Genomic DNA, 26,076 nt, shown 5'->3' on the forward strand with positions numbered 1-26,076 from the left:
CTTCTTTGTTTCAACATATTCGAATGAGAGGTATGGGTAACACGGCTGAAAGCAAAGAGGTGATGCTTAAGTTTCAATTCAGAAACTTTAATTTACTAAAGGGTGAGACGGTTGAAGAAATGACAACGAGATTCAATCACTTGATCGCTGAGATGGACAAGATGAAATTGGATGTCTCTGAGAGGGATAAAATTGATACTACTAAGAGTGTACTCCCAAGTTCTTATTCTACATTCTTAATGGTTCTCAAGGAAAACAATTATTTCTTGAATGAAGATTTGACTGCATTTGAATTCTTACAGAAGATTGAAGCCAGAGAATATGATCTTAAGTGTCAGAAATCTTCAAAAGAAAGTTAAGATCCTTCTTTCTATGGTGGTAGTATGCCTCTTAGTTCAACTATCTCTCCACTGACTGCGTTTCTTACTCAAGCTGCAAGTGAGAATGAAACTACATTGTATAGTGATCCACGAGCTTGTTTTTATACAGCTGGAAGTACTGGATCTTCTGGTATTTTTGGATCAACTGGAGTTTCGGGAAGTTCACCCAATACAACTCACTACTCAGCACCTTCAAATGTCAACATGAAAGAAGCTGAACAAAACTTTGTTTTTCTATCTGCTTTCATGACTTCGTATGAAAATCTGGTTAGTAGCAAAATTGCCACTAGTGATTTAACTTATGAAGACTATGATCAGATTGATCCAGATGACTTGGAAATCATGGATTTAAAGTGGAACATGGCAATAATTGTTAGAAAGGTGAAAAGATTCATGCAAAGAACCGGAAAAGATCTACCCACTCTAAACAAAAAGTTGGAATTTGATAAGTTGAAATTGAAATGTTACAATGGTCAAGAATTCGGTCATTTTGCAAAAGAATGTGACAAACCGAAAAAAGAGTATACTGGTCCTCGTGGTCAAAGTTCAAACTCTTCAACACCACGAGGTAATGATGCTGAAAGAAGCCATCAAATTCCGGGTCACAAGCAATGCTAGCTAATGGAGATGATTGGTTACAACGACTACTGTGTAATGATACTCAAGTTAATCTGGCAATGATTAGACTTACTGAAAATGTTCAAGAAGATAGTGGAAGTGAGATGTCTTCTGATAATGATTCTGGATCTGAGTCTGATGAGTCAAGCAAATATCTTCCAATCAACTTTGCTTGTATGGCGAAAATCAGTGATTCTTCCACATCTGCTTCTACGGCCAAGCAAAATGAGGGTTCATCCAAGACCATTTCTGGTGAAAACTGGATCATGGATAGTGGATGTTCTCGTTATATTACTGGAAATCTCAATCTCTTATCAAATGTGAGAAATATTCAAGGGGGTTATGTGGCGTTTACTGGGAATTCTGGGGGTATGATTACACAGGAAGGTGATGTTTCGAATGGGAAGATTACATTTGAGAAAGTTAACTATTGTGATAAAGTGGATCATAATTTATTGAGTGTATCACAAATCTGTGATAAGCAATACACTACAGTATTTACAGATAAAGAGTGTCTTATTCTGAAACCGGGTTATGTGATTCCCGAGGACATGGTTGTCATGCGATCACCACGATCAAATGATATTTATGTCTTGAATATGAATTCTAAAGTATCCACATCGATCGAAACGTGTTTTGTCTCGAAAGCAACCGAGAAAGACTCCGTACTTTGGCATCGAAGAATGGGTCACATACATGTTCGAAAGATGAATTATTTAATGGCAAACGATTTGGTAGAGGGGGTGTCGTTGAAAAATTTTAAGTTATCAGACCACTGTGTTGCTTGTAAAAAGTGCAAACAGAAAAAGAAATCGCACCCATCTAAGATATTGAATTCCATTGATACTCCACTTGAACGACTTCATATGGATTTGTTCGGTCCAGTGCATCGTGCGAGTATTTCTGGAGACTGGTATTGCCTAGTCGTGACTGAAGATTATTCGAGATACTCATGGGTCTTATTTATGAGTTCGAAAGATCAAACGTCTGTTTTGGTACAAAACCTTATCACTAAAATCGAATCACTTTACAAACAAAAGGTGATGCGAATTCGGAGTGATAATGGTACTGAATTCAAAAACACTATACTGGATTTCTTTTGTATCCAAAAGGGAATTCACCGTGAATATAGTGCACCGTATGTACCTCAACAAAATGGCGTTGTTGAACGAAAGAATAGAACCTTGATTGAAGCTGCAAGAACTATGCTTGCTGATTCTAAGCTTCCTGTCCAATGTTGGAATGAGGCTGTGAATACGGCTTGTTATACCCTCAATCGAGTTTTGACTGTTAAACGACTCAAGAAGACTAGTTATGAATTATTGAATAATCGTAAACCAAACTTAAAGTACTTGGAACCTTTTGGGTGTCCCTGTACTATGCTGAAAAAGGATGTGGGTAAATTTGATGAAAAAGCCATTGAAGGGTATTTCTTAGGGTATGCGTCACCTAAGAAACGGGTTTTCAATTTTACATCTGGTTGTGTTGAAGAGTGGTACCATGTTGATTGTCAAAAGTACACTACTTCTCCACAAGGGAAAGGTCCCGACTGGATGTTTAACTATGATGGCTTATTTAATTCATTCACTCCATCAACTGATCATCCAGATGAAGATTCAGTTCGTGCTTATTTTGAAGAACATTTGGAAATTCCAAGGTTTGCAAGTTCAAATGATGCTGAAGCTCCAATTGCTGCTCCAATTGAAGAACCTAATAATGAATCTCCTATTCGTGATGATAATGAGTCTACTTCATCTGATGATAATATTGTTGTGGATCAAGTTATTACACTTGATAGTGATGTTTCATCTCCTGAATTGGGTGAACATTACACTAATTTATTTGAAAATGTTGCTGTTTCTGAAAATTCTACTCTCAGGATTCATAATTACCATCCACAAGAAAACATTATTGGAGAACTTGATGTAGGGGTTCAGACACGACATCTAATTGCCTCTTCAAGTGACAATAATGCTCTATGTGCTCATGCTGACTTACACGCATCTGAAATTGCAACTGTTGCTAAATTTACTTGTTTTCTACCTCAAGTTGAGCCTACAACTCCTCGTGTGGCTCTGCAAGATCCTTCTTGGGTAGAAGCTATGCAAGAAGAATTACAACAATTTGCACGTTTAGGTGTTTGGGATCTTATTGACAAACCTGCTAGAGTCAAGAAGGCAATTCCGACTAAGTGGGTATATAAGTGTAAGAAAGATGATCGTGGAGTAATTGTGAGAAACAAAGCCCGTTTAGTGGTGCAAGATTTTCATCAGCAAGAGGGTATTGATTACACTGAGATGTATGCTCCAGTTGCAAGATTAGAGTCGCTTCGAATCTTCCTGGCATATGCTGCTTACAAGAATATCAAAGTGTATCAAATGGATGTTAAGAGTGCTTTTCTCAATGGTGAACTTCATGAGGAAGTGTTTGTTTTACAGCCTACAGGTTTTGAGGATCCTGAGTATCCTGACCGTGTTTACCGATTAAACAAGGCATTATATGGTCAACATCAAGCCCCGAGAGCTTGGTATGGCACGCTCGCCGACCATCTGACGGATAACGGCTTCAAACGTGGAACTGTCGACTTCACTTTATTTTATAAGAATATTGGTGATGATCTTCAGCTCGTTCAGATTTATGTTGATGACATAATCTTTGGGTCTACAAACGATATGTTATGTAAGGAGTTCGAGAAGTCTATGCAAACCAAGTTCGAGATGAGTTCGATGGGAGAGATGAATTTCTTTTTAGGGTTGCAGGTTCATCAGTCTGCGAAGGGAATCTTCATTCATCAGACAAAATATGTGAACGATGTCTTGGGCCGATTCAAGATTACTGCCGGAAAAATCCCTTCTGCTCCTCTTTCCGTGGGTCACAATTTATCACCGGATGAATTGGAGGATACCGTTGATCCGACCCTCTATTGTGCCATGATTGGTTCTTTAATGTATTTAACCGCTTCTCGACCCGACATAATGTTTGCTGTTTGTTTATGTGCTAGGTATCAAGCAAGTCCCCGAGTGACTCACCTGGCAGCGGTCAAGCGTATTCTGCAATATCTACAGGGAAATCCTGACATCGGGTTATGGTACCCCAAAGATGATACTTTCGATCTTACCGCTTACTCAGACTCGGATTATGGAGGATGCAAGATCAATTTCAAGTCTACTATAGCGGGATGTCAATTCTTAGGAAGCCGGCTTGTTTCCTGGCAGTGTAAGAAGCAGACAACGGTCTCCACTTCAACCGCCGAAGCTGAGTATGTTGCAGCCTCGAGTTGCTATTCCCAGGTTTTGTGGATACAACAACATCTTCGCGACTACGGTTTGAAGTTTCTTACCACTCCCATCTTGAATGATAACTCTGCTGCTATTAGTATCACCAAGAATCCCTTACAACATTCTAAAATGAAACATATCGAAATTCGATATCATATTATACGGGATTGTTATGAAAAGAAATTAATTAATCTTGAGAAAGTGCACACTGATTTTCAAAAAGCCGATCTATTTACCAAAGCTTTTGATAAAACACGTTTTAACTTTTTGCTTGGTTTAAATGGATTGAAGACCCTTGCTGAGATCCTAAAATTAGGATAATTATCTTTACTTGTTTTATTGTTCTAGTGTAATCTCTTACTGTTTTTAGGTTTTAGGGGGTGAATTCTAGAAAATACAAAAATATTGTGCTTTGAGTTTGTATAGATAAAACCCAAAAACATTAGAAAACATAGAAAAAACAAAAATATTGTGTTCTTTCTTGTTTTAATCTGAAAAACCAAAAACATTTTAAAATTAGAAAATTCCAAAAAGATTGTGATTTCTGTTTGTACAGAAAAATTTCTGAAAATGTCAAAAAGAATGTGAATATTTTACTTGTTTTTGTAAAGAAAATCCGAAAAGACAAAAATATTGTGTTTTTAGTATGTAAAGAGAAAAACCAAAAAGATTTTTGCTTATGATCGCTGAAAATTATGTCATTTACTTCTATTTCGAAGAACATATACTTGTATATGTTTGGTCCTGATAATTTCCTGGAATCTTCGGGTTAGTCATTTATCTGACAAATGGAAAGTATTTGGGGCATTCGTTAAACACTCTACTTTACTTTTAGCTGAGAATTTAGTCAGTTATTTAAGTTTGTGAAGCGTGCTTGCATGTTTTGGTCTTGTTCTCTACTTGTAGATGAATCGGATAGCCATTAATTTATGAACTTAAATTATCTGGGGCAATTTAAATCATTTTGTTTTATGCTCCTCAAAATTTTGAGTTTTTGAAGCAAAAAGAGAAAATGATAGTACATTGGTTATTTGACCCCAAATCCAAAAAGAAATAAGCTTAAAAGACTGTGTGCTTAATCATTGGTGCACTGATAGGTCTTAAACAAGCTGTTAGAGTAAAGCAAGTGATATAAACTTAAAGAAAAGCCAAATTGAAATAGGTGTTAGTCTCTAGCAAAAGTCTCGGTGAAGATGGCAGAAATGTAATAACCGGTCATACTCAAGCCTTATAATTGTTGATCACCCAAAAATATACTAAATGAAATAACAAGCATTAGGATTCTGGACACTGTGAATCTTTATGCGGCTTAATCATCTGGGTATTCATAAGCATGAATATTTCACTCGCTTTCTAGAGCAAACCCAAAGTCATTAAGCTTGATCACCGCTGTACCTTGAACAATCTAAATTACTGACTTGATCAGAATCCGCTGTTAGTCATACAATTGTTCCTCCCTTGCGTGCGTCTCAATACCAATAAGAAACGGACCCCAGGGGATACAATGTATGTAAGCTGACAAATGGACTCGTGCATACTCACTCACAGTAAAAGAAACTTAATGCATTGCTCAAAATTTCACAATTGGTATCAAAATTTTGATCAACATTATAATGGTTTAAGTCAAGTTGGGGTGATTTGGCAAATCAAATTAAGCTTGAACCGAGATTAGGGGCTGATAGTTTCTGATATTCTGTGCGCTAATTGAACCATAAATCATATCACAAAAATGCTCGAAGGTTTGTTATAAGATTTAAGTGGATAACAATATCAATGACCGACTTAACGCCAGTCATAATATCGCTGAAATATAAAACTGTGATGGAAGGGCATTTTGGTCAATATGATTCTCTGCTAAAACTCAACAAAAATACAAAAGTATGTTTTGTTTTTGATAAATCATTGAAAAACACAAAAAGATTGTCTATTTTTTAATGATTCGGATATTCCTTTGTAAATACATTCTTTAATTTTTACAAAATACCAAAAATATTTTCTTCTTTTCATTTTACATATTATTTAATGGTTTTAAGTTATGTTTCGTAAAAATGAAACGTTTTTAAGGTATTTAGTTATCGGGATAAAACGGTTCTCGGTAATTCATTTAAGTTAAAATTTTATTTAATTAATTCATTTAATTCATTTTTCTATTTAATTTAAAACTAAATAAAGTTTTTAATTCGTTAAGAGCTACTTCGTTAATTATGGATAACGAACTAGGTGATTCTTTAGCGAACTGATTTCTAGTTCGCTCACCTAATTTGCTTCCGCACTCTGTAACGAATCATCCCTTCTTCGTTATACATATTTAACGAATCATGATACGAATCATGACACGATCTATGTCTCATTCGCAACAATAATGTAACGAATTAGAATAGCGAATTATCTAATTCGTTATCTCTAATTCAAACGAATCACTTGGTTCGTACAACTTGTACCTCGGGTAGCGTGCCTTGCTATATAAGACAGAAAAGACGAACAGTCCTTCACTGTTCATCTTTTTCCTTCACACTAAAGATACCATATTCAAATTTTCTCTGAAATTACGACTTCTAGATTTTGATATTTCAAGGATATCTTTGTGTTTCTCAGGTATAGATGGTCATGGCGATGTGTTTTTCGTCAAAAATGATTATGCTTTGATAGACGAATTATGTATTTTTGTGGTCTAAGGGTTTTCCGAGTTCTTAAACCCTGATTTATTTATGATTCCTTGTGTTAATGTAACTTATTTATGATTCAATGTGGTCGGAATGCGATTCCGATACCTTGGGTAGAATTTAATCAATGTTTGATTATTGTTTGCCGGGTCGATTAGATGATTATGTGTTTGACAGTTTGGACTCTGTTTAATGGACTGATCGTTCTTGGTTAAAGCACGGTGTTAAGCCTTAATCTTAACCTCGTGAGCTTCGTTTAGCGATTCCAAGTCACATAGACCCATTATTTTGTTTGTTCGACGATAAACATGAGTTAATTATAGCTGGGTTTGTGTTGTTGACTATCTGTGTTCATCGCAATTTTGACTTTGACTTTGAAGGTCAAAGATTAAGTCTGATAAATTGACCATTCGTTCTCCTTAGCGAATTGGAACTGTTTCGTGTCCAATTCGTTAAGGACATATACGAACTAGCTCAGCTCTCGAGTAAGCTTTTGGCTAACCAAGCTCATGAAACCAAGTGATTGGAAGACCGAGCAAGGTATTCATTAATAATAGTGGTCCAAGCAAGCTTGATGATTTAATGGAATATCTTTAAGTAATATCGGGCAAGGTTCAACTCAAGCAAGGAACAGTGCTACCGAGCACACTTTGCTAATAAGTTAATTTCTAGCAAAGAGTTGAATGGACCATTGAAGAACAAGGTTGCTCGTAAGGGTTTGTCGGGAAAAGTCCGGCAAAGTCAAGAAGAGTGAAGTCTACCCGGTGAGTATTTTACTTGGTAAAATACTCTTCAAGTAAACTCTACCCGGAAACTGATCCCGGGCACACGTCTATGTTACCAAGTCCTGAAGGATGGCAGAGTACACAGCCTACTCGGAAAATGAAGATTGTTGCAAAGCTACCCGGAAGACTTGTTTTACACTTAGAATATTTCTAATTATGTAATTTGAATATGTATTTACGTTTGGGGTTTCTAGAAGGAATGACAGCTGTGTACGAGGTGTCAGTCCTGTAAAAGGAATAAATTAGGGCACACCTCCTAAGGCAGACAGACTCATTAATCGAGAGAGAATATTATTGAGTGTGACGGCTGTCTTAGAATAGTACGGATAAACTTTCCCTCAAGAAACCCTAAATTGATTACCTTTGTATGATGAATGTTATATGAATGGAAATCTTTTGAGTGAATCCTAAGTGTGCTAGTTACCTTTGATTATTAATTGCAACTACATGTTTGTTATTGATTCCGCTTTTAACAAACGGTAATCTTTCTAAATATAGCAACCCGTCATTAACTCTCTTGTCGACACATCTATTTGTGTGAGTTATGACATGATTTGAGTAAGATCCAGCTGAAATCGGGGACCTGACACCGTGTCTGCCAGTCAAGAAATCTGTCGAGACTGGTTAGGCATGAATGTGGCTTGGGATGAGTTGGAGATCAAGGCGGCCGAAGCTAAGAAGGAAGCCCTAAGGGCTATGAATGAGGCCAAGGAGAGTCATCTTGCTACTGAGACTGCAGAGCGACAACTGGCGGATGCCAAGTCGGCTCTAGAGGCAGAGATAGCTCATTGATCAGTTGCTGAGAAAGCTAAAATTGCTTTTCAGCAACAGCTAGATGAACGTGACGAGCTAATAAAAACCCTAACGGCTGAATCAGCAGCCACAGACTAACGCCTTGCCACCCTTGCTGCCAAGAATAGGGAACGGGCTTTGGAGTGTGCTAAGCACAAGATGGAACTTGTTCTGGTAAAGGCGGATGAAAAATGGCTATTGGCGGAAGGGGTCCCCAAGGTATCTGTCCTCTCTTTGTGAACTCTCGTTAAAATACATAACCATATTACGAACAATTGTTCATATTTGTTATTCTAACAGGTTATCGCTCACATTCGGGAAGGCGATGAACTTGGGGATTGTCTTGCCGCTCTTTTAGTTGCGTATTCTCAGGACGGCCGTCAGACGACTTTTCAGGAAGGATTTAAATTTGCAGAAGATGGTAAACTTTCTGAAGAATTAGTCCTACACGGTTAAGATACTGCTTCAACTCTTATTGATAAAAAGAAGATTTTTGATAATTTAAAATTCTCTATCGAGGATCAAATATCGGAGCTTGTAGACAAAGAAGATGGTGTCAATCAATTAAAGGTCCTTTTCGCAAGTGATGAAATGACGACGGGGAAGGCGAGAACGCGGAGAATGAAGACGCGGCTTCATAGTTATAGAAGTTTGTAACTGTTATCTTCTTGTAATCCCTTTTGATAAATAATAAGAAGTTTATCTTGTCCGGTACACTTTGTCTTATGCTTCATAACATAAATGTTTATAGGATCTTCTTTGTTGTCAATAAAGGATTACATACTAGTGGAAATACATATTACATGAGTCTAGAATGTGGAAATAACAAAACTTTCATAAATCAGGCATAAGCCGAATGAAACTACAAAAGATGACATTACATGTTTTCTACTAGTCTATAGGCACGCATGCCAAAAATGAAAAGTAAACATACTTGCTACATGTAGCATTTCTTTAACCGTGCCACATTCCAAGTTCTAGGGACCTCAGTCATGTCCAATTTCTCTAACTTGTAAGCACCCTTTGATAAAACTTGTTTTACTTTGTAAGGGCCTTCCCAAGTTGGGTCCAACTTGCCCGGGGGTTCTTGGCCAGAAGCTTTGTTATTGCAGAAGACAAAGTCTCCCGCATCAAATGTACACTTTTGGATTCGCGAGTTATAATATTTCTGGATGTTGCTTGTGCCGAAGGGGTTGTGTTTGATGAATGATTAATGTATTTTGGGGAATCGAGAGGTCATTTACATTTAATATCACAAACCATTTGCTAAGAAGATATTTTGCACTTGAATGTGTACGAGATGCTTAGGGATCATTCGGGGTGCTTTGTTAAGTATCGAATACAGCTTGGCGCGCTTGTGGGTGATTTTCCGGAAATGATCTTTCAGTATCTTCAATATCAGACCATGAATGATTTCTGTAACACTTTTGATACAAGCAAATGCGATTTTCAAGTCATTGATGTGGTTAGAGGTAAAGAAGAAGAAGAAACATTCTTGGTGCTGAAAACTCCTATGAGGATTATAAGGTACAATGTTCACAATAAGAGTTTTAAGGAGTTACATCGTTACAAAGGGTATTCCTATGAGCACACAACTGTTCATCGTTACATCCAAACCTTGTCTTCTTTCTAGAAGACAATCCGGTTTGTTTGTTTTTTCCTTTAAGGTGTTTGAATGTGTTCTAAGACACTAGTTTGTATCTGGTACTGAGTTCATGATCAAACTGGAAGGTTTAGTAAAGTTTTGTGTTTGTTGAAAACTTTGTTTATGGAGAAATGGATGTTTATTTACTTGAAAGTTTATATTCCGGCTTAATTGGAATGTGGCTCATGTTAGTTTGCCGTCGCAACGCGTGGGCACTTTTACTAGTATAATTGATTATTGAATTGAATGCTTGTTCAAATCGGGTTCAAGATTTTAACAGAATTAATAATGATTGCTATATTATAAATCATTGCCCCAGGCGGCCCAACGTTTTTTTAAGGCAATGATTATTCACACACCCTTTTTGATATTCATATCCCATTTTAACCCACATTTTATATTTTATATACAACCTCTCTAAAGAATCAAAGGGTATATAAATAACACATTCCTTTTTTAGACCTCAAGAAACCTAAATGATTGGGTTACTTAAGAGTCATCTTTCCTCATATCATTGGTTTCACCAATACTGTTTTTCTCAACATTTGATACTTATAATGCATCATAACTGAATCTTGTTAGGACGATAAACATGAGCCCGCGAACAGGGTAACGTACAATTTTTTTATACAATATCTATATAAACAAATTAAACAAACAAATTTCTTCATACCTTTAATACACTCTAATTCCCAACTTATTTTGTTTTATCTGCATCTCTTTTTCTTTTTCAAATTATGAACTTTTATAAACAACTAAAATCATCAAACGTCAAAACAAAACAACCCACACTAGCTACACCTCTGCTACCCTAAACTTTATTTCATTGTCGGATTCAACTGACAAAGATGAATAATAATAACTAATTTTTAATGTTATTTGAATTTGTGATACTCCCTCCGTCCCATTATAAGTGTCCAGGTTTAAAAAACACAATGTTTAATGTGGATTGAATGATTACTTTTTTTTTTCTTACTAAATGACAATAATGCTCTTGAAAAGTGGGTCAATCAATATTGTTTATTAAAGTTGGTTGTGTGTGTTTAAGAGTACACTTGGAAATTAACTGCTAAATTTTGAAAGTGAACACTTGTAATGTAACAAATAAAAAAGGAGATCTGGACACTTATAATGGAACATAATGAGTATTATTTATTTATTAATTAAAGTAATATATATATATATATATATATAACAATTAATTTTTTTTGTCTCATGATTAATTTGCCGCTTTTAATCACAGCCGCCATAACACACTCCTACTAATTATGAAATGTGAATATAATTTTGTTTTGTATGGGATGTTGGAATGAATGAGTGAATGGAATTGACAAATGAATGAAATGAATCATTACTATTCCACTGTCTTGTTTGATTACCACATATGAATAAAATAAATCATCACTTTATTTTTTATTAAATAGTAAACTATTCAATCATAGTATTTTTTTTTGTCAATTAATAAAACGATAATAAGATAATATGATATAACAAATATAATTTAATAATATTTATTTTTATTATTTTTTTATACTATAATAAAATAATAATGTGATGATAAAATAACAATAATAACAGTAGGAGTAATAATAATTGTTAATAATAATAATAATAATAATAATTATTATTATTATTATTGATCATTTTCCATTTTATTCCTAGAACGAATTAAGAAAAACCACCTTTTATTAAGGGATGAAAAATGTTATATATGGAAGGAATTACATTTCTTAGGAATGATTCATTCCATTGATGAATGACAAACAAACATGTTTTATTTCATTCATTTGGAATGATCCAATCCATTCCGCCTATCATTACTTTATACCAAACACTACCTTACTTTGTTTAGTTTTGTACAATGAGAACTTAAATGAAAAATATGGAGCTAATATGGTGAAGATTAAGCAAAACCTGAGAGTATGGAAGCACATGGAAGGCTAGATAGCTTATGGGATTGAAAGCAAAGAAAACCACCAATTTCTGACATGTCGCGTAGGGTGCGTCGTCCCCCGCTCAACCTGAGTTTCCACAATAGCATTGATTTTTTGCTCTTGCGCTATCCCTTCATCTCTTTCGTCAACTCCTATATATATTTCATGCGTCATTACATTACTTCTTCCTTTTTTTTAACGGAAAAGATTTATAAAGCTAATGGAGCTGGTTAAAAAAGACTAACAAAGCAACTAAAAAACAAAATTACATGTAAATAAGAGGGTTTTGAAACCACTTGGTACAACTTATTCGTACCTTTTTTGTTCCTATACAATTCAAAGAAACGAGAAATGTAAAATAGGCTCGAAAATAAGACTTGTCTTTAATTCGTTCGCTTAAAATATCGTCTTATTTCTAGTCTCCCAGATAACCCACGACATAGTACAAAGAATTTCTTCCAACAACGATTTATTCTTTTTTGATTAATGAATTTGATCCAGCCAAGAATAAACATTCTTAGGTTTCATAGTGATGGACCCGACTAAATGAAGCCAGGAAAGCACTAAATGTCAAGCTTTAGAAGCTACCCCAAAATATATGAAAAGCTGAAGAGCTGTTTTAGTGTCTCTAAAACAAAACAGACATAAAACACGCGACACATCCCTTTTATTTAAGAGATAGGTTATATTCGGTAATCTATCAACACATCGCCTCCTGCACCAATATTGGCCGACAACATCATCCTTAGAATTATGTGTCATCGTCTCTTAGGCTACCATTTCTTTTGCATCGTTTTCGTTCTCCCACACAAAAAATGTATAAGTGGTAATTTAACAAATTTCATGGTTATTTTATTAATTTCTTTTAGTTTATATGGTTATTATAGTGATTCTCTCTTTATACAAATGTTTACGGTGTCACTACAAATAAAAGTCATTTAATGGTACACAAAAAAATGTCACAAGAAATCAAAGAAGTGGTCATTGAAGAACCCTTTTGGAATGAGTGACACACAAAATAAAAAAATATATCTAGAAGAGTTACCACTAAAGGCTTTTAGTGACAATTTTTTCGTCTGCCATTATAAACTTTTAGGCTTTTAATAACACTTTTTTGGGTTTGTCATTAAATTTTTTTTGAGCTTTTAGTTGAACGTTTTTGCGTTTGCCATTAATCACTACGAACCTTTGGGATTTTAGTGACACTTTTTTCCGTCAGTCACTAAAATATTTTGGACTTTAGTGACACTTTTTTTTCGTTTGCCACTACAAACTTTTCAAATTTTTGTGTACTTTTTCTTTTCTGCCATCTCAAACCTTTAGACTTTTAATGCCATTTTTTGTGCCATTAAAATCGTGATACTAGATTTTTAGTGTCATTCGCAAAGTGCCACGAAAATATATATTAGTGGGATTTTTAAACTAAGTCTCCCTAAACATGACTTAGAAGAAAAAATGACATACGCAAAATGACTTTAAATACCTAAATTAGTGACACAAAAGATAAAAACCATTAAAAACGTGTCACTAAATAGCCTTTTTTTAAGCGCGTTGGAGAGAAAATAAGTAGCACAGAATTGCAAAAATATGTGACAGTTGAGTAAAAGTGTTTTTAAGTTATTTGAGATAGTAGTAAGTATATACTCGTGTAATGACGGAACATAATATGCCCTTCATGAGTTTGGTGATTGTAACGTGGTGAATAATATTTGGATTTTGGTTGAAAGGTAGCTTGATATGAATTTACCAATGTTAATATTTTCTTTAGACATAATGGATTGGATAGACAACTCTTCGTAAAAAGGAAACAAATAATGTTAATGTTCAGTTCGGTTTTGTTGGTTTTTGGTTCGATTCGGTTGATAACTGAGACTAAATTTGGATAAAATTTTTAATTAGGAATACATGAAATGGAGTTTATAAAAGCTAGCAATGTGTGAAAACTGAATGGTTCGGGTTTTTTTATTTTGGTTCATCGAGGGTAGAAAAAAACAGATAATATTAATATATGGTTCAGTTATTGCTCTGGTCTAGTTTTTGTGCTACATAATGCGAAACTATAAGAGTGTTGCATCTGTTTACATCTGTTTTAATAGGATGTTTTAATTTTAATTTGAAATACATCTGTTTACATCTGTTTTAATAGGTTATTGCTTAGGTCTGTTTTAATGTGTATGTTGTTTGAAATGATGTTTACTGTTTTGGCATACCTCATGTTTTATTCAATTTGTGTCTTAAGAGATTTATGATAAGGTTAAGGACTACAGTGGTTTAATTTGGCATACCTCAGGTCATACCTCAGGTCTGTTTTAATGCATTGGGTGATTTTTTTTATTTTTCTATTCTTATTTTTTTATCAATATGATTTGAGACAAGTTAAGCATACCTTAGGTCTGTCAATGAAGCTTTACAGAGACCTGCCTTTAAGTTTCCATATCCAACGGGTGGTTAGTATAATTTTAGTAATGTAATTTGTATGTGTTTAATATTTGTTTGAAACGACTAACAATTGTTTGTTTTATTTGTAGATAAATATTACGTTGTTGATGCCGGATACCCAAATACTAAAGGGTATCTTGCTCCATACAAAGGTGCGAACATTCGTTATCATATACCGGATTTTCGACGTGGACAAACTAGTGCTATGCGTGCTCCTCGCGGAGCAAAAGAGACTGTTAGTGCACGGTTTTGGTCTTGAGTCTTTGTAATTATCGATAACGTATTTTTTTTATGTTTAATGTAATAAACAATTAAGTTATTCTCTAGTTCGTTATATGTAATGTCTAGTTCGCTAAGGTTGTTTAGCGAACTAAGACTTAAGCTTATTCCCTCCTGATTCGTTAGGAAATGTTAACGAATCAGGGGGTGTTTCGTTATGTATGTATGTATGTAACGAAGTAGTGTCTAGTTCGCTAGGGAATGTTAGCGAACTAGACCTATCTTCTATTTATAGTGAACTCTGTTCACGATTTATTTAAGTTTTGGGAGAATTAATTAACGAAACCCTGTCCAAACTCTCTCGATCTTCATCTTATATTATACAAACTATTGATATACATATACTGATAATACATATACACATATAACACTTGATCAAACGTAATTATGAGCTAAATCTATATTAAGGTATTAATCGTATACACACAGATCTGAGATCTGTGATTAGTTATAGGATTGATTCACCCGGGTTCCAACAGAGACATTTAACTATATGCACTTGTCATTGCGAAATATCATTGAACGAACTTTTGGAGTGTGGAAAGCTAGGTGGGCATTATTGAGAGATATGCAGGTTAATTACACATACAATCACAAAGTGAGTATTGTGTTAGCGTCGATGGCGATTCATAACTTTATTAGAAAGGCCGGTAGGTTTGATGAAGTATTTAACACGGCCCAACAAGAATCTTACAATCCCAGAGAAGATAGTGCTAGTAATGAAGACGATGAAGATGTTCCGGCTACAAATCGTACGGGTGATGATGCTATGCTTATGGTAGAAATAAGAGATGTTATTGCGCAAGAAGTAATGAAATCGTACGGGTGATGCAGTATGACATTATTATTGTTATTATTGTGCATTTTGGTGTTTTTTTAAAGATTCTAAACGTTATATTATTATGGTCTAATGAAGAAATTGAAGTTTTGAAAACGAGTTTTATGATATATCTTTCGTATTTTTTGTTCAATATGCTATAGTAGAAAAAAATATATAATAGTATAAATAAACAATCCCAAACACATTTTAAAAAAACAACTTATTAATTTTTAAAATAATGTTTTTTTGGTCATTTTACATGAATAAGCTAAACCAAACACTCTTTAAAAAACAACTTATTAACATAAGCTAATCCAAACACTTTTATACAAACTCTTTTTCAAAAAGTTATAAGTTTTTAGTTTCTTTTCACATAAAGTCCTTTTGGCCTTAAATAAGGAATCCCAAACACACCTTAAGTGTGGCTAAGAAAGAAGTTGCAGGTTCGATTATATATGTGACTTGGTGGGCTATTTTAAAACTTCCAAATGGTTTGATCTTTTTGAAAAGTCGATTAAAAATCTCGTGTTTTTGATGATATTAATATATTATGTATTTTTCTTTCTATTGATTCTCGAGTAGAAAAAATAAGTGTAAGATTTCTTGGACAGAGTGGATAAAAAATCTAATGCTTTTCTTGTAGTTTTTCTTTTCTTTTTACTATCTAGCTTATGGCTGGTCAATGTTTTGTAAAATTTCATCGATCATTCAAAAAACTAAGAAAAGTAAGTTTATATATACTCGTTCAATAATAATAATAATAATAATAATAATAATAATAATAATAATAATAGTGAGTAGATACTAGATTGTTATCGATTTTAAATTTCACATGTTTGTAAATTTCTGGTTTCATCTGTTAATTTATGCATATCAGTAATTAGTAGACAAACAAGGAAACAAAATTGAAAATAATTAATAAAAGAGAAATCAAACACATGGGTAATATGCATATGGATAACAAGCTTTAATCATCCACGTATCTTGAAACCATGATCCACGTGTAATCCATCTTCTTTGTAATTCACCTCCTTTGCAGGTTAACCTCGACCGCATCGAAGACACTTTAGTTTTTACATACACGTACCCATTCACTTTCATTCCATTGTACGTATTACTCACCAAACCATTGTCTATGGGCACCGCCACCGTAACCGTGACCGCCACCTCCAACCGTGGACGGAAGAATAAGCAGAAAAAGGCGCCGGTGCCGCCTAAGGGTTATTTGGCCGTGAATGTTGGTGAAACGGATGGCGAGCAACAAAGGTTTGTTGTTCCGGTAATATGGTTGAACCACCCATTGTTCAAGCAACTGTTGAAAGTGGCCGAAGACGAGTACGGGTTCGAACAGCCAGGAACCATCACTATCCCTTGCACCGTCCACCACTTTTGCACCGTCGTCGGTCGTATCATCGATCATAAACGGCCTCACCAACATTTCGGGTGCTTTAGGGTTTGGGCTATCTAGATATAAATGTATACTTCTGAGCATGTGGTTGAATAATCACCCATCTTTCCATGAAGTTTAATCCTTTCTTTAAATGTTAACTGGTTTTTGTCACTTACTTTGGCTACTACCATCTTCTGAATATGTATGAATTTGTTCATTGTAGATGATGGATGGATAATATATATATAGGTGGCCTTCCAAGTGGATGTTTATTATATTTATATAGTATATAACAGATAGTCCATCTTTAATTAGTCGATAATAATTATTTATTTAGAGTGTACGTTATGATTTTTATTGAAAGAATTAATACCGATGTTTTGTATGCGGTAATGGAATGGAATAAGTGAGGTAATGGATCATTACTATTTCATTAATATGTTTGGTTATTAGTGAGAATGTCATAAATTATTAGTTTTTATTTTTTGGTAAGCTAAAAAAAGTAAAAATAAAAATAAAAATAATAGTGAGTGACGGTGGGAACATGATGGTGGGTGGTGAGCAGTAATGGTGGTGGTGGGTGGTGGGCAACGAGAGTGATTGTTGGTGGTGGCAGGTGATGGTGATAGTGGGCGGTGGTGGTGGTAAGCGGTGGGAGATGGTTGTGATGGTTGGGAGCGATGGTTGGTGGTGGCGGTGGTGGGCGACGATGGTAGTTGGTGGTTGGTGGTGGTGGCAGCGGCGGGTTGCGCAGGCAGGCGTTGGCGGCGGGCGACGGAGGGAAATGGGTAGTAGTGGTGAGAGGGCAGTGGGTAGTAGTGGTGGGAGGGCGGTGAAGGTGATATAATGTGAAAGAGAGATGAAATGAAAACAAAAACAAGATGGGTGAATGGAATGAATTTGGGGTGAGAGGGAATGGAAATCACATGGTGATGAGTAATTCCATTCAATTGACCAATCAAACACATTTTTTTTTCATTCCATCATAATGGTCCATTTTATTTTGCCTCTTATTCATGCATACCAAACGTTACTTGATAGTGTTCACTGTTCAACAATTATATTTCCTAGTTGTTAGGATTATGTGTACGTAATGGGCTAACGGGCTAACGTATATGGATACTTTTTCCCATTTGGGTGAGGAACAATGTCCCAATGGGGCATAGTGATAAACTTTTGAGCTTTTAGTGACGTATTTTTACGTCTATCATTAATCATTTTCCAACTTTTAGTGGCGTTGTTTTTTATTTGTCATTCCCATAATTTTTTTTAAAATAGGAAAATTTATAAGGGTGAAATTGTTTTAGGAGAAAGTGTAGTAATTTCTAGGAGATGCGTCACTTGAGATGACAGATACGTCGAACCTAGTTGGGTATTTAGTAAATTCGATAACCCGAGTTGTTACAAATTCGGTGGTTATCTCAAACCTTGCGTAAATATGAATTAGATTTGTTAATTAAAAACTAGTTTGTAATTATCTTGAATTATTTGTGAATTAATTAAATATTTACAATGAAGTGTTAATTTTGTTGATATTTGTTTTCACCTTGTGGAGACACGACTCTATTTCGAGATCACCAATTCCAACAACTTCATCGGCAGCTGATTAAAAAATATTCCAGTGGCTTCCTTCTTGGTCTTGGAATGATTTTTGTATACATGGAATGCTATGTGTTCTAACATTATACCCAACATGTTTCCGGTCTCTTAATAATATTTTCCTATAATATATGTATATGTATTTATAGATATAACAACTCAAAGAAAATGTTATGTTTGACCAGAAATAAGTAGTAAAAGTTGGATTCGTTATACAAATCCATTTTCAAAGATAGTTTTGGGGAAAAAGTAGTTTCGTGGACCCCATCTATCTAACCCTTTTCAAAATGCGATGATTTTATGTTGAAATCCGTAGTCAAAGTTGGATTTGTAATACAAAACCATCTTCAAAGATAGTTTTCATGAGAAATTAGTTTGGTGGACCCCATCCACCTATCTGGTGATTTTATGTTGAAATCCGTAGTCAAAGTTGGATTTGTTATACAAAACCATCTTCAAAGACATTTTTGTATGAAGAAAATATTAGTCAAATTTGGATTTGTTCTACAAAACCATATTCAAAGACATTTTTGGGGAGAAAGTAGTTTGGTTGGATTGTAGCATATATGTATTGTCAACTACTGCGTTGACCTGAAATCTGTTGTCAATGTGTTGATCCCTATTAACATCTAATTTAATAGACTAATTTTAGTTAAATTTCAATTATCCCACCATCTTTGTTAAGGGACCACTGGACTCAATTTCTTACTTTGTTGAGTTGTATGTGTTGTTTTCATGGAATTTGATAACGTGGTGTTTTGTTATGGTGGTAAATGGCAAGTTGTTAATGGAAGGTACGAGTACGTCCCTGTAAATTGTAAAGGGGTGGGGGGGCTTAAGTCTGGCGTCAAACGTTACCTGTAGTAAGCTAGTAAGCTGATAGGTATAATTCAAGATCGGTATAAGGTATGGCAAGTATCCCAACTATCATATTAGTTGTCATCGTACGTGTATCCCGTGGATATAGAAGAGGATTATGACATGTCTATCTTTTAAAACCAACTTAAAGATAAAAGTGATGCTGAAATTCAAGCTGCCTATGGCTCGCTTCTGAAAGCGCGTTATGATGCGGAAGCCTGTGCAACTGAATCTTTGAATGATAAACAAAAAATAGCTGACGGGTTCCTGGAACTTAAGGAGAGGGTAGAACGTGCTGAGCATGACCGGCGATGGTTGTTAGGTCAAGGAATTAACTCTGTAAACTTCCTTTGAATGCCCTTTAATTAAACCGTTGATGCCATTAATGCTAATGAATTACTTTTCCTTTGGCGGGTCATTAAATATTAAAGGAGGCCCTGAGCTAACTGACAGCCTCGCCTTCCTGCTTACCGCCTCTTCTCAAGACGGCCGCGTAACGGGTTTTAATGAAGAAATGACATATGCTCAGACCGGCTGTTCCTTTGAAGATCATCCGCTTCATGGCCTTGACGTTGTTCAGGAATACGACATGCGTATCAAGGAATATGACGACTTATCGTTTCTTTTACAAGGTATGCTTCCGGAGTTCGCTTTAAGCAGCGACGATGCGCAACAATTAAAAGATTATTTGGAGGAAGGATCGGAAGACACCCCGCCTACGCCTCCGTAAGATACTCCACCAACACCTCCGGAAGATGTGTCCGCCTAAGATTCTTAGGATAGATTTAATCTTTAGAATTTGTAATTTCCTTCCATATTTTTGGTAACTATCTTTTGACCGAGAATGAAAAGGAACCTTTTCGTCTTCTTATGAATATTATATTGTTTCGTATTTAGGATATTATCTTTGTGAGATATTTTGAGTTATCCATATTTTGAATTTTGCAAGTGGGGTGAATGTCATGACGTGGCGGAAAGAGAAATATCATGGAACAACTGACAAGACGTGTATGACGTTCTTTGACAGCCTGTTCTCACTTCTTCGTCTTTCCCGCCTGACGTGTCAGCCACCAAGTGGTCCGATTTTTCTCTCTCCACTGGCATTCAATCGGTCGCATTAACTGCGATGTGTATAAATAGATCACATCTCCTTCTCTATTCATTCTTATCTTTTCCAGATTCATATTGCTATCCTCTCGAGCATTAGATCTGAGAATTGCCTGAGTATACTTTCGCATCCTCCGATCAATAAAGCTAATTAGATGGAAGGTGATAAGAAGAATACTCTGGCCATCCACGAGGTAGTTGTGAATTTGGAGGAGAAAGACTTTAACGACATCGTCAACGTGTACGGCCTAGCGCCGGAATGGGAGCCAGAGCGACCGGTAGATGGTGCCATTGCTACCGAACCTCCGGCGAGAAAAATGGCTGTGTATGTCGACCATTTTACTACAAGGAACTTTAGGTTGCCTGTGACGAAGTCTGTGAAAGCCATTCTGACGGCTTATAGTCTCCATTTATCACAAGTCCATCCCTTCGGGATGTTGCGCGTTCGTCACTTTGAATTTTGCCGTCAGGCCCACGCCATGGAGCCTATAGTCAGCGGATTCGCTGTTTTTTATAAATTGACGAGCCGCGATGGATGGTACAGTCGGGCTACCACCAAGAAGAGTCCTATTGGTATCGAATGGTACCAGAGACTTTATGAATGGAAACCCAAGTTTTCCTGGATCCGGGAAGACGTTATCCTATTCACGGTGGCTCGTCGTAAGGCGAAAGACGAAACCCCAGTGGTCTGTGCCACCACGAAAATAAACCTTCCATTGTTTACCACTTTAACCAATACGCCTACCCCACTGCGGGCGATACATGAGGGTGCCCTAGTGAGTGCGAAGATGAGCTGCTTATGGTCGTTCCCTGGCTTAGAACCATACTTTGAGAAGCCTGAGAAGAGTAGGTTTATTTTTAATATCTAAGGCTCCGCCTCAAATTCTAACAATTTCAATTATGCAGGTGAAGGTTCTATCTTCAGCTCGCTCCTCGAAAAGGAAGAAGGTCTTATGGTGCGTCGCCTAATTGATCCAAAGGACGCACCTATTATTGAGCATAACCGCATCAATTTTTTATTCTCCACCACCCTCCGCCTGGAACCTGTGGTCTCCAACGCTATGTTTGCACAAGGTGAGGAGATTATCACTCAAGGTGAGGGAATTCTGAAACCTCAACGTATTATTGCTGTCACTTCTAGCGGGGTGGTAGTAGTACTTCTTTCTTCCAGTGAGGAGTCATCAACCCATGATGAAGGAGTCTTTATTGATGCTACTGACTCCGCAAATACCCTGCATCCATCTGTAGGTTTGACCCGCAAGCGGAATAAGAAGAATGCGAATGTCGTCGCCGGAGATGAACATCGAGCTTCTGATGCTGTCATCCTCGAGGATGAACATCAAGCGGTGCTTCCAAGGTGGCTGGAAAACGTAAAGTGCATTCTTCCAAGGCCGCCCCGTCCGAAAAACAAAAAAGGACGACATTGGAGGCTCGCCTTCATTAGCTTGCACCCAAAGATGTTTCTTCAAGTAAATTTAATATTTCTCAAGCCTGATAGCTATATTGTACCAAATATGTTTTTTGACTAATAGTTGTCCTCCTACAGGCTCTGAAAGATTTTTCTGAAGACCTTTCAGGTCTGAAGGAACCAACTCCAACTCCTCCTCCGCCAAAATCTACGTCAAAGGCCATTCAAGACCCAGTTAACATCCCGGACACTCCTCCTGATGAGGATGAATAAGATAAACCCGACGGACCTAACAATTCTTCACCTCTTCGGTCTCTGTTTAGAGATCAAAAGGGATCTAGCGCCTTTGCCAGTAGTCCACAGGCATCTTTGTCCCAACACCAGGAGGGCCCATCAATACACCATCCACATTATTCTGTGCGCCCTGAATCTAATTTTAATGACGCGAACTTATGTGCTGAGTATCTGCAAGAAGGCCTTCCCCCTGCGGAGAAGGAACGCCAACGCAGGCGTCCGCGTGAACATTTATTGAACTCTTATTCATATTGTCTGGCTAATGCCGTGTCTGCCAGTCAAGAAATCTGTCGAGACTGGTTAGGCATGAATGTGGCTTGGGATGACTTGAAGATCAAGGCGGCCGAAGCTAAGAAGGAAGCCCTAAGGGCCATGAATGAGGTCAAGGAGAGTCGTATTGCTGCTGAGACTGCAGAGCGACAACTGGCGGATGCCAAGTCGGTTCTAGAGGCGGAGATAGCTCATCGACATTTGCTGAGGAAGCTAAAATTGCTTTTCAGCAACAGCTAGATGAACGTGACGAGCTAATAAAAACCCTAACGGCTGAATCAGCAGCCACTGACTAACGCCTTGCCACCCTTGCTGCCAAGAACAGGGAATAAGCTTTGGAGTGTGTTAAGCACAAGATGGAACTTGTTCGGGTCAAGGCGGATGAAAAATGGCTATTGGCAGAAGGGGTCCCCAAGGTATCTCTCCTCTCTTTGTGAACTCTCGTTAAAATACATAACCATATTACAAACAATTGTTCATATTTGTTATTCTAACAGGTTATCGTCCACATTCGAGAAGGCGATGAACTTGGGGATTGTCTTGTCGCTCTTTTAGTTGCGTATTCTCAGGACGGTCGTCGGACAAGTTTTCAGGAAGGATTTAAATTTGCAGAAGATGGTAAACTTCCTGAAGAATTCGTCCTGTACGGTCAAGATACTGCTACAGCTCTTATTGATAAAACGAAGATTTTTGATAATTTAAAATTCTTTATTTAGGATCAAATATCGGAGCTTGCAGACAAAGAAGATGGCATCAATCAATTAAAGGCCGTTCTTGCAATTGATGAAGAAACTCAAGACGATGCAGAAGGAGAGAACGCGGAGAATGAAGACGCGCCTTCAAAGTTATAGAAGTTTGTAATTGTCATCTTCTTGTAATCCCTTTTGATAAATAATAAGCAGTTTTTCTTGTCAGGTACACTTTGTCTTATGCTTCATAATATAAGTGTTTATAGGATCTTCTTTGTTGTCAATAAAAGATTACATACTAGGGGAAATACATATTACATGAGGCTAGAATGTGGGAATAACAAAACTTTCATAAATCAGGCATAAGACGAATGAAACTACAAAAGATGACATTACATGTTTTCTACTAGTCTATAAGGCACACATGCCAAAAATGAAAAGCAAACATACTTGCTACATGTAGCATTTCTTTAACTGTGCAACATTCCAAGTTCTAGGGACCTCAGTCCCGTCCAATTTCTCAAACTTGCAAGCACCCTTTGATAAAACTTGTTTTACTTTGTAAGGGCCTTTCCAAGTTGGGGCCAACTTGCCCGGAGGTTCTTGGCCAGAAGCTTTGTTATTACTGAAGACAAAGTCTCCTGCATCAAATGTACACTTTTGGACCCGCGAGTTATAATATTTCTGTAATTTTTGTTTATAATTATGCTCGCGGATCGATGCCAATTACCTCCTTTCTTCAAGGAGATTTAGATTCATCCGAAGTTCATGATCGTTATTATCGATCATCAAAATTCTTGCGGATGGAATCCTGGTTTTTGCCGGGATCATGGCCTCAGTACCGTATGTTAAACTGAAAGGCGTCTCAGAATTACTGAAATTCTTTTGGGTGCGGAAGGCCCAAAGTACATGGGGCAATTCGTCAACCCAGCCTGTTCGTTTAGTTCCAAGTCTTGCTTTGACCCCTTCCTTGATTGTTCGGGTAGTCCTTTCAACTTGACCGCTTGCTTGCGGATGAGCTACAAATGTAAAGTTTTGAATGATTTGAACTTGTTACAAGCTTATTTATCACAGGTTGCATCTTGACTAAGAGTGTTCACATACATACATCACAGGTATGATCAGATATAAAACCGAGTGTGAGTGAACATTGTGAGAACGTGACGTTTTGCATAAACGAAAGCTCATAAAAACAAAAGTTCCTTCTAATTTATCACTAACATAAAAATTGGTTATCATCTTCTTGAAGCTCACTTAAGGAATGGTTATAATCTAAGCTTGCTGTTTTTAGAGGATATTTATAAGAAGATTGCTTGAGGACAAGCAATTCAAGTGTGGGGATGTTTGATGTACATAGAAATATACGTCTTTTCGGCATCAAATAATCTCTAAAAACTGCAATTTCTATCAAATAACATAGCATAAAAGGTTACTAATCATAATAAAACATAATTTCAGGTGAAACCAAGCTCCAAACGAAGAAACAAGAAAAAAGACGAAGAAAAACATAAGAAAACACAAGAAAACAAAGAAACACGCCCCCATGCCTCAAGAAACACGCCCCCATGCTTTTGAACACAAGAAAAGACAAAATCTGGAAGCAAAAGCACGGGCCATGGACGAGAACACAGAAAAGACAAAGAAGAATTAGCACATGTCACTAAAAACCAGGGGGCCGTGGTCACCTTTCAGAAAAGACAAAACAAATCTGGCACATGTCATAAAAATGCACGGGGGCGTGCCCATCAACCACGGGGCCGTGCCTCACACTCCAGATTGCCTATAAATAGTGGCTCATGTTGCACTCATTTGGTGTGCCTTGAAAAGAGTTCTATCCGGTTTTCTCTTATAAAAACACACACTAACACTCACATAGAAGATTTAGTGAAGAGTTTGAAGGCTTGGAGGTCATCACCATCAACCATCATCATCATCCATCATCATCATCATTTAGAAGGAAGATTTATCTACATTTGGTTAGATTGTTCTAGTTTAATCATGTGTTTATTATCATCATTCATCTTAATGTTTACCATCATGCTCATTATGAGCTAAACTCCATTTACCATCTAAAATCTATGAAGAAGCTTTGTTTTACTTGATAATTATACAAAACATGTGGTGTAGTCTAGTAAAGTACATGGTTATATTACAATTATCTTTTGATGAGAAATGTTTCACCATCTTAAATCACTAATTCAAAGTTGGTGGTTGTCAATTCTATTGGTAATCGTTCATGATCGATTTATGTTCTTAAAATATTGAAATACTTTGATACATTATCGAAACACAGATCCTTATATTGTACTTAGAAATGATGAGATATAAGTTATGATGTATTTCTCTAAGTCTTGGTAATCCGAAAATGGCCTTGCTTAGGATATCAAATTAGTTACAGAAGTCATATGTTAATGGAATGTGTAATTATAACTTACATAAAGCAACCAAGGGGAGGTTGTGTGAGTTAACTACAACCACCCGAAGTTGTTAGAATTGGTATTTGAGAAATCAAAGTCAATCCTAATCTTTCTACTTTACGAAACTACTTGCCAACTTAAATTAACATTATTGAGGTGGCATGTCATTAAGAAAGGATGGACTTTAAAATGCTCATGCTACCTCCTTCGTGCCAAAGATGCTCACTTATGGCTTAAGGAGCTATCTATCATATATTATTACGGAAAGTTTATCACATGTCCAAATATTACTTATCAATGTTAAAATGGAGTGGATTCTTGATCTTAGATGGTAACCTTCGCATAATTGAACAACTCGTTTAGAAACTCTTGTTTTGGTCACCTATATGTTATATATAAGTATTTATATTT

This window comes from Bidens hawaiensis, unplaced genomic scaffold (genome assembly GCF_021521415.1).
Source record: "Bidens hawaiensis isolate Kalapana, Puna unplaced genomic scaffold, B.hawaiensis_p1.1 tig00003219_1, whole genome shotgun sequence".
Taxonomy (NCBI): Eukaryota; Viridiplantae; Streptophyta; class Magnoliopsida; order Asterales; family Asteraceae; genus Bidens; species Bidens hawaiensis.